The following is a 10,831-nucleotide window of genomic DNA, read 5'->3' on the forward strand; positions in this document are numbered from 1 at the left end:
CATCCTCTGGCAAAAAAAAGGGACGACCGAACTGCTCGGAAGCTGCTGACCATGTCCTGCTTGAAGCTGCTGCTGCTGCTGCGGCAGGTTCCCAGGCATCTTGGCATCGGTGGTGCTTGTGAAGTGAAAACAGCAAACCTACACCCGGAGCCTTGATGGCATTTTAAGGGCAAACCGGTTTGTTCGTTTCGTTTCGTCCCCTCGCCCGGTCTCCTTGCCCTTCCCTGTTGTGGCTCTGTAAATGGGCGATTTTTTTTTCTGGCGCAGCAAAACGAACCGAAGCAAAGAAGGACTCGCTGCTGCTAAGCGTCGAATGGTGGTGCAGCGGCAGGGAACAGGGAAATGGCACATGGATTGGCACAACGGGGAAGGGGTGAAGTCCAAAAGGGAGTACCATCCAACTGTCCTTTTGCCCTTGTTTTCTTGCTGGGCTGCGTTTCTTTGTGGTGGTGGACGTCGTTTCTTTGCAGCGCAAGTCTTGCCCCGACGTTTTTGTGCGATCCATTCTTGACCAGCGTGAGCATGCGAGAGCTTCTTGAAGCCAGAGATCTTGCCTGCTAGAATGGTTTGGTTTTTGTAGCAAACGGGCTTTTCGCTTTAAATTTTAAAAACAATCTTTTGAAGGCGTAAACACTTCATGAACGTATCACATTTTTGTAAGCTTTAAAACACATTTTCTCATTTCAATTGCAAACGCACAGCTGATACACTTTATCGCACCCGGTTGCATCTCGACGCATTAACGTTCGGCACGCGGAAACTCCAGCTCCCATTGGCAGTCAAATCTCGCCAACGGTGGTGGAGTTACCAGGCTCCGGAAACGTGTCACTAGTGAGCAGTGATCGCTGCTGCTTTTTGGAACGGTGATCGTGTAATTTTATTTTTTCGCACCCGTTTACAACACCCAGTACCTTTTGTGTGAATGAAGACGGCAACGGCCCGCACGTAATATCTCGCAACTTTGCATAATGCACACCCCGGTCCCGATCAATCCTCGATCGCAACCCTGTCGCAACGATTGCAGGTGATTCGAACGCCACCTCGTCCATGGCGTCATCCCGCCGTACGCAAGTCACTGTCCTCTGACGGCCGAAGTCGGTTTGACGAATTCATGGCTGACACAGGCAAAAGCAAGGCGGCAACATGCAACACCCGCGCCGGATGACAAGTCGTAACACGGGACGTGATCGCGGTATAAATTATTCGCTCGGCGTAGCGAATGGTATCGGCCGGTGGCTACTTCCTGTGGCTGCTAGAGAGAAGGAGAGAGAGAGAGAGAGAGAGGGACTGCAGGAGAGATTATTATTTTGGCATTAAGATATTAGAATTTGTGAATAAAAGTAATGAGATTGTTAAGCAAATCCGGGGAAAATATTTACAAAAAAAAACAGTTTAATAATAACAAATCTTGTATTTTTACATCATTTACCGAGTCCTGCTGTCGGAAATCTCCACACGCATTGTCGCAAACAACCCCCCCCTCCCCGTCCGAGGCTGTCCAAAATGGCTGCCACATACCAAGGAAATTGCCCCGCTCGTGTAAATTAGCCAACAATTTTCGATTGATCGGTTGTGCATGGGGTTGTGCATAACATTCGCACGTACCTACGTTGCCTCCTTCCCCGCGCGCGCGCCAGGATGTCCGTTCCTGCAGTTGGCACTCGATTGTTTTGCACTTACTTTTTGCGCCCTTTGCAAGGCGAGAATCGTCGGCGCGGATCCCATTTATTTATTGCACCATAATAATTTCAGGCGCCCGACGCTCAGTCCTTCATATGGCATGGGTTACGTACCCCCTCCCGATCGACCGACCGATCCGAAGGGAAGATGAGGCGGATCCCAACATTGATGGGCGGAAAGTGGCGTCCTGTTATCGGTCTGGAGGCGTTGCAACATTGTTGCACTGCTGGAGCACAAGGGAGGACGGGGAGGGGGATTAATGGGCACCGTCTTGCGAAACCGATCGCTTGTGGTCGGTATGTGGTTAATGTGGGTTGGTTGGTTGGTGAGAAAAGGGAATGGAAATATGGAATGTCTTCTGTCCGTGGGCAATTGATTCGGATGATTGGGGCAGGATGGGTTTATTCAATTAAGAAAAAATCTCGTACCTTTGGCATTGTGCCTGGGGTTTAAAAGTGAGCAGTTGCAATTTAACACTAAAATGTTTTAATAAATGATGTGCTGGTAAATGGTTTTGGATTATATTTTAAAGTAAGGTAAATTCTCCATCATAAAAGGGTTTTGTATTACTAACTCTCATAACAACCGAACCGAACAAACCGAAAAGATTATAAATATTTTAATTGTTTTCGTATGTGCGATACAATTATACTTTAGCGAACTAAGCTAACACACTACTGTTTGATGATTTAACTACATTTTGGCAGATGGAAAAAGAAAAATCCCTATTCACAGCTCCATTTGTTTTCACGTACAAAAAAGTAATTCAGCTTATTAAAAAGACACTCTTAAACCGCTGCTGTTTGAAGGGAACATGCGAAAAGCCTCGGATCGCAACGAGCTAATGAGCTCGCAGAACGCACGCAGGAGCACGCACGTACGCCCGAACACATTGCACGCCGATGATCAATTCATTAGTTAAAGAGGCACTTCTTCCCCCCTTGAAAGAACAATAACGGAACACGAGCAAAATAAAACACGCCTTCAAGAAGCTTCGTTGAATGCGGATCAAAAATCGTTGAGCACAGAAAAAAAACGCCCCTCGACGCATGTGTTCTCATCTGTCACGGGACGCGTACAAGCGCGCTGTCTTCGCATGCACTCGTGACGCGTATGTACAATTGCATTCCCCCGATGGATGAAGGGTTAAACAGCATCATGTGTGTATGTGTGTGTGTGTGTGTATGTGTGTGTGTGTGTATGTGTGTGTGTGTGCTATTCCTGTACGGGACGCGACAGAAGTGCAATAAATTCGTTGGCGCAAAGTTTCGCTTTCGTTTCGCGGGCAATCATTTGTGTGCGCGCTCCCGATGCCTATTGTCCGGCGTCTGTGCAACGGGAAGGCGAAGCTGCCGGTTCCCCTTGGCACACAAGTGCCCTTGTCACAAGTATGTGCGTGTGTGTGTGTGCAAGCAAATACACACACACACATGTCTCACAGATTAATTTTCTTTGCAGTTTTCCATTAGCAAAGTTAAACAAGAGCGCCAACACACAATAAAGCAAAGCAAATGCAATCGGCGGTCTGGGGGGAGGTAACGGCAGTGCAATCGTCTGCAAGGGTGCCGAACCGGTGAAGTGCATTTTTCAAGTTCACAGTCAACCATTTTGTCAACCGGCAATGGCGTTAAGAAGGGGCGGAGGACAAACACAAAGACAAGAAAAAGGGAACGAGCGTACACAGCGAAACCAAAGGAAGGAAGAAGAAAAAAACACGCTTCGTGTTGGGTTTCATTTTCTTTTGAAAACGAAAAAACTGCCTACCATGCACCCGTGTACAGTTGTGTTAAAAACGAAGGAATTTGTGTTCGTTCACCAGTTTATGGGCCGTTTTTATCCGCAGCATCGACTGCGTGCGCTGTAGGGTTTTTGGAACACTGTGCAGTGGGGAGCAATAATATGTTTGTTTGTGTGTTTTTTTAAAGACAGTTTAATGCAGCTGTCGAAGTAAATTATAAAGCATTTGCACTTACTACGAGTGAAAGGATGAGTGCAGTAATCGCGTAGATTGCGTTCCGTGCGATAACATCCCGGTGGAAATGAGAAAAACGATGGTAAACAAAACTTCATCAGCAACCAGGCGTCTCCATTCAAAGATGGAACCCGGCATGACTGGTCTGGATGTTTAATTAACAATCGGCGTGCGAGTCCGCACCGTACGTGCGAGATTGCGCGGCACATTATGAAAAGCAATGGTTGGAAACTGTGATCCAACCAGGTGTGGGTGATTGTACGGTTGTCCTCCCATTTCATTTATTGCCATTAAAGGAGCGCGCCGAAGCGAACGCGGGATGGAATGGGATAGGAATGAAAAAAAAAGGAAGTGAAGCACACAAAACAACTGCAAACAAGCAAAAGAAGCAGAAATGCCTACGAACGACAGCATTTGTGCTGAAAGTGTCGCATAGCAACGGCACTCGTAACAGCGCCAGCCAGCACAGCCCACCGTTTTTGCGATGGTGTTCGTAAAGTAAGCTGGTCGTTTGGCTTTATCGTTCTTCCACGTTTCCCTTTTTAGAGGCTTTTGCAACTCGTGTAGGTTGTGTGTGCGTGTGTGAGTGGTGCACACGGTAAAGCCACAGGACCGCTGCCACAGGACGGACGACGAATCAGGACACTGCGATCAGGTGAAGCGTGATCGTGATCGAGCGCAAGCGCAAAAGGGAAGGGGACAAACACAGACGCTGCCAGTTCGAGCCTTGTCCGATCCGGGCAGCAGAACGGGAGATAGGAGCAGAGGAGGGAATATAGAGAAGAAAAAAAAACTGGTCATATTAATTCAGCCCTACGCCCCGATCGTATGCTCGAGGGGGATCTGTGTTGGTGTAGCTCCTCTTATGTGTGTGTGTATATGATTTATACCGCGTCCCGAGCGACGCGCCTTCGAGGCCCCTCGGACGGGAAGTCTCCGGGGCCCGTGGGGCTGTAATTTGCTGTGTTGCCGTACTCTCATGGCCACAGTTTGGTAGAAGTGATCGTACGACAGGCAGCACCGCCAGTCAGACGGTGGAGGGAGCGTTCCAAAACGGGCGATCAAGAACTGAAAGTGGGCTTGATGGTTCTTGGAACGGTTTGGAGGAATGTTCGCTTGGTTCGCTTCGTTGCACAAAATGCAACACCGAGCCGTACGGGGCTCGTTTCCTTTCGAGTGTGCCACAACAACGGAGCAACGACGAAAATCTCTATCAATGCAGCAGTTTGAGCTGGTGTGGCTGTATACTAGAAGAAGCTTCATTTTTTGTGCTTGTGAAACAGTAATTTCGTACTCATTCCGTAAATAACTCAAAACTCTACTTTTAAGACACCCTATCCCATTTTCAATTTAAAAAAAAATCTCTTCTTTTTCTCCTATCCTCCCTTTTCCCATGTATCCGCACACTTCAAAGTACTTTCGCCTTTCATACCGAAGTAAAAAACAAAACAAAACTGCTCACAAGTCGTACCATCTTCATTCGCTTTCCACCTCATCAAGTCTCTGCGTCACACACACACACACACAGTCTGTTGTTCGGTTTCGCCATTTTTAATTTCACTGCCTCTTCCCACATTGCATAAATCTGGCCCTCCACGCGCCACCTCCGGCTGCACACACACACCCAGAGGAACCATTTCCTCGACCGTGCTCACCGTCTCAGTCAAGTGCGTCGGCCGCCGTATAACAATTGGCGTGACTGTGCGATCCGAAATGGGGAATTACAGCAGAAGGCAGAAACTTGTGCGCGAACGAAACGCATCAGCAACGCAGGGAGGGGAGAGGGGGTCGGGGAGGCGGGGTGCGGAAGATGGTGAACGGTATTCAAGGGCCGACTGCGCAGACCGCTCCGGCAACCGAGAGGCAGAAGAAGAAACGATTCTTTCCAGTGCCCGGGCGCGCGCGCTCGCCTTTTGCGAAAGGAAATGAAACGGAACCAGAAAACGTCGGTGCGAAAGGAGGCAAGGGGAAAAACTGGGAAGCATCCCCGGAGCACGGATTCACGAATGCAGCCGATTCTGCGAATTGACGAATGTGTCGGGCCCGGGACTCGTCGAGACTCGTCGGTAGACAATAAAGTGACCTTGACTCCCTATAATTATGGCGTGGCGTGGCGGTGGGATTTGTGCGTTGGTTACTCTCTTTCCCGGCGTTCTCTTCCCGGGCATTTGTCTGGTGGGGGTTTTGTTTTACTTTTTATTTCTTTTTTTTTTTGTTGCAAAACCTGGGTCTGATGTCTGATACGTTCTGCGCTGCGAATGGGCGTCTGTGGGAGATTACAATGCAAGCGAAACGTGGCCGCGATGCGGCTTCCGAATCCCGTGCGGTGTGTGGAAGGTGGAAAGGCGGCTCGTAGAGTGGCTTAGAACCATTTTACTAACAATCTTTCACGTACATAATAGCGCATTAACTGCATGCTTCCAGGGAGGAACATCTCAACGAGCTCTGTCGGCCACTGACAGCTTGGTTTGATGAATGCATGCTTATCAAGTGCGGCTTGTCTTCATCGACGAACATGTTAATTCTATCGTGTAATGCTTTGTTTTTGATGGCTCTATCAAACGCTTTTTTGTGGACCTTTTAAAAACACATCATGCAAATGACAAACCCCCTTAACTTCCTTCATTCTGCATCTCCTGTATGTCCTGTGTCCGAGCGGGACCGCTTCGGAGTGGGCTCCTTAACGAAGACTGACAGACAAAACCGGGCACCGAACGGCAAAAAGAAAACGTCATTAACCATCGGCCGACGCAACGAATGCCGCATTTCACCGACGTGGGCAAATGGGGGGGTTGGTGGGGCCGATCGCCGATTAGCAAAACTGCCCACGTTTTTCGACCGACGGAAGAGGCGAGTGCCCGGGAAGGAGGGAGATATGAGGAGCCCAGAATCCAGTGCCCACATTCTCGGTCCCGCCGAAGATGCGATTGAACCGACGGGCAGACCCAGACCCGCTTTGGGCCCATTTCGAACCGGTTTAAGCCGTTCCACAGCCACGTTCTTGAGAACGTTCTCTTTCACCGGGGATGCAGTTGTTGTTGTTGGTTGGTTGGTTTCGGCGAATTGCATTAGCTTGCTTCTGGAGCTATGTGTGCGAGTGAATCGGGTTAGGGCTCGAGATAAATGCGGCCCTCTTTAAGAGGATTTTTAGCTGCAACTGCTGATGATGATGGTGCTCTGGCCATTGAAACCTGAACTACATTTGGTGTACTTTTGTGGGGTCCAGCTAAGAAACTGCATGTTCAACACACACACACATACACACTCACACATGGATTTGACCTTGGATCTCAGAATCCTCGAAGCACAGGAATGGTTTCCTTGAGCGCTCTCTTTACCTGAATTTCGCCTCGAAACGGTGCAGTTTTGAGGCGCACTGCAGCAATGGGGGATTCTCTACCAGGGCAAGAAGCTTAACCCATCCCGATCGTCCCGTGATGCAGCTGGATGGAACGGCCACGAAGGCAGCGATTGGAACGCAACGCAGCCTTTCGAACCTTCCAAGCTTCCGCGGGCAAGTTGTTTAACCAGCAGCAATAAACATGGGCGTTTTACGAGCCGCCTCGGCGTTAGCCGTGCACAGGCGTTTAACTGCGTCTAGACGGGCGGCGTCCTACATTCGATCAGCCCCTTTCTTTGTGTGTCTTTTTTGTTGTTGTTTCACTTGGACGCTCGCAGACAGTAAGACGTTTGAAAAATTACCAAACAGGTATTGTTTTATGTAAAATTATTCATCCTACAAATGAGATGTAAGATATGAAGATGTCGCACCGCTGGACGATGGATAGTCCCCCTGCCTTTCAATAATAACGACTGGCTGCGGATGCGATTGCCGCTTGAAAGACAAACAAAAAAGAACAAAACTCCCCCAACATTCGCCTCAAGAACTGGTCGACAAACTTTGCTTGGCATTGCAAGTGCCACAGGGAAGGAAGGTGATCGTACGATAGAGCTGGCCGGTTCGATCGGTTCGGTGCGACACACAAGCGCATTGTGAAGCGATGCGCTTGCTGTCTTGCTGTGAAGCCCTTGCGAGCGCAGCACACGTCGGATGTAAATGACACTTTGTTTGCTCACCTTATTTGTCCTTCCACTTAGCGAGCTACATAGCAGCCTTCGCAAAGGGTTCGAACGCGTTTGCTCGATCGCCGGTCGATGGTCTGCGGAGGACAGTTAATGTTTCACTGTCACTTTGTGTGTTTATATTAGGTTCATAGTTCCCTTTAAAAAAAACCAGAATAACCTTTGCATTCTTGCAGTCATTTTTTACAACTTCCAATATATTAAACAGCAAAAAAAAAAAAAAACCATCCAACATTGTGAGGAACAGAGAGCAAACCATAATCATTGAATTAAGCATCGCTCGTATGTATTCAATACCGGCAACGTGTTTCTCACTGTCCCTGCTTGGGCACGCTAAATTACTTTGACCATGAAAGCGTCCCTGCCCAGTCACACACAGACAGCGTATAAAAAACACACGAATTTACGTATAAAAGACACACACAAACATGAAAAAAAACCTTGCATTGAAGCCCTTTCGCTGCGAAGGGCTGCACACACTGCATTACCATTCATGCTTTCATGCTGCGGACTTCGGGCCTACGAGCTGTGGCAAAGCAATATGCAAAAAAAAAAAACCGACACGTTGCGAAAAGCAGTGTACAGGCAGAGATGCGGAAGATCAACGGCGATCGCTGTGTCGGACAAACACAATGGGAGCGGAGGGTGCCTGCTGGATTGACGAGAGCATAGCATAATGAACCCCCGTATCCCAATGCAACAACCGTACGTGTGTGTATGTGTGTATTACGGGAAGAGGGGGGCAAGAATGAAATCGGGCACCCTAAATTGAAGGCAAGAAGTGTCCAGAATGTGATTAGGTGAGGGACAAAAATGGACCTTTAAACGAACGTGGGGCGTTTCGCGGTCCGAGGACCGACAGGTAGGGCAGGTCTAATGTGTCGTACAGCGTGTGTGTGTGCACGCTTTTTTATGCCCAAATATGACCCTCGAAATTTCGCTTGTTTTGTGTTGGTTTTTATTTGCATGCTTATGTTGCTTCATCAAGCTGTGGTATGAACACAAAAAAAAAGTAAACTCTAGTACCAAGGCAAAACAAGGTCCACATCGTTCACGATCATTAAACGACCGGATGGGGCGGACGTAGTGCAACATAAGTGCATGGCACGTATTTTTGTTTTTATTTTAGCTGATCGTGTTTCTATTTGAAAGGAATTCTATATTTTTCAATGCGTAAAATTAAAAAAAAAAACACACACACACAAGTCCCAAGTAACCCAAGTAACAGCCGTCGAAAGGTATCTCTTTTTTAATAGGAAAATTGAACATGTTATAGCTGACCAAACAAATTAAATAATATAAAAATTCATGGGAGTATGTACTGTTACACGTTTCATAAATACACGTTTTTATAAATTTCAATTCTTCATTTATGTAATTTTTTTAGTTACAACGCATTTTTGATTCAAAATTTTACAAAACATAAATAACGAATTTAGATCGTAGATCGTTGTATGATCAAGCAAGAAGATTCATACAATTGTGTTATGGGAAATTAAAATAAAATTATATTATCAAGCATTTATAAACATATTCAGTTTCTAAATATGTAGAAAGGAATGTTTTGCAAACATCCAGAAAGTATCTTCTCCTCTCAATCTGGCGAAGAATATTAATAGAACACAATTTAGCACAAACGATCTGCTCCAAGCAGAAGCTGTCTCTAAAAAAACCCTTTTCCTTTACTGAGAAAAAACGTATGAGCAAAGCAAAAAATAAAGAACCTTCAAACACCCCTTTTATCCCGGTGTATACTGCACTAGGCGTCGAAGGGGCCACGTTTTTGGCTGTCTTGGGGTCTATTTTTTGCTTCCGCTGCTCGATCGTTTCCGTCTACTTTGCGTGCTTCGTTCCCATCGGGCGAATCTAAAAACGCGCAACCGTTCCCGCAACCCGGCTGCATGATGGCGAAGGAAGGAAAAAAATGGCAAATTTATGTTGCCCTATGGAAACACCGGATGCACTGCGATGCATGCTTGCATTATGGAGGCGTATGGGGTACCGTGTAATAGGCGGGCGTGAAGCATAGGCCCATGCAGGCAGGATTTAGGCACTGTTGATCGAGGAGAACATACTTTGGCCGAACAACCTTGTTCTCTGCTGTACTTTTTTGTTCTTTTTTTTAGTTTTTACGTTAGCGTTCCCTTTTAGGCGTTGCATTGGATGACAGTTTTGCGTCCCCAAAATGCATCCCGATGCGGTACCGAGTGTTCGAGCTGGGAGGGTTTCCCTGAGGCCAAAAAAGTCGCTTGCATCGCCAGTTTCCCCCTTGTTATTTTTATGTACTGCTGTTTGAGCTAATTTGACTTTTGGGGTATCTGAAGCGCGAAAGGGAAAGTGCTAACTCAGGCACTGGAGGTTGTTAAATTTAGCAACAATGGTTGAAGAACGCAGCGAACGCCATGTTTTATGCAAGGAGAATTTTAAATACAGAGTTTCATTCATACTGCTTTTAGATACATTTTTTACATTAAACGTTCACTACCCATAGATGTTAATGAAAGCCCAAACTTTGACAAGAGTATACACACCTGCACAAGCACTCCGAATCGATGCCACCCCGAAACGATGCTCCGTCCCCGGGATGAAAGGTCCGAACCACCATACTAACCATATCCAGCGTTTCCGTTAGAACACTTCAAAACGCAAACAACTCAAAAACGCAGCAACTTCACCGCCCTACACTGTGTGCAAATGAGTCAAAATTTTGCCCCAAAGACTGGGCAACACCGGGACACCACGGAAGGGACACTTGGCTGGCGCTAACTGTTCAATACCACTATCGCCATCGGCCACCACTGTTTGCTGCAACGCGTACGTACGCACCACGCGTATCCTTCTCACCGAGCGTGCCTTTTTTGAACGACTGTATCTTAAGCGACGACCTCGGTCCAGTCGTGCCGGGCCTCTGTGCCTGTGGCACGGTGTTTCAGTGGCTTCTACGCGAGGAAGTCGCTGTCTTTCGCTCGACCCCGAACGGAGGCTCCGATTTTTTAAACCTCATCCTAGAAGATCCACCACGAGACTGATCGTAAAAATTGAAAAATCTCTTATGCAATGGATCGCCCAACGTTCTGCGTGCAGCGTTTTGTGCCT

The sequence above is a fragment of the Anopheles merus genome, chromosome 2R, assembly GCF_017562075.2.
Source record: "Anopheles merus strain MAF chromosome 2R, AmerM5.1, whole genome shotgun sequence".
Taxonomy (NCBI): Eukaryota; Metazoa; Arthropoda; class Insecta; order Diptera; family Culicidae; genus Anopheles; species Anopheles merus.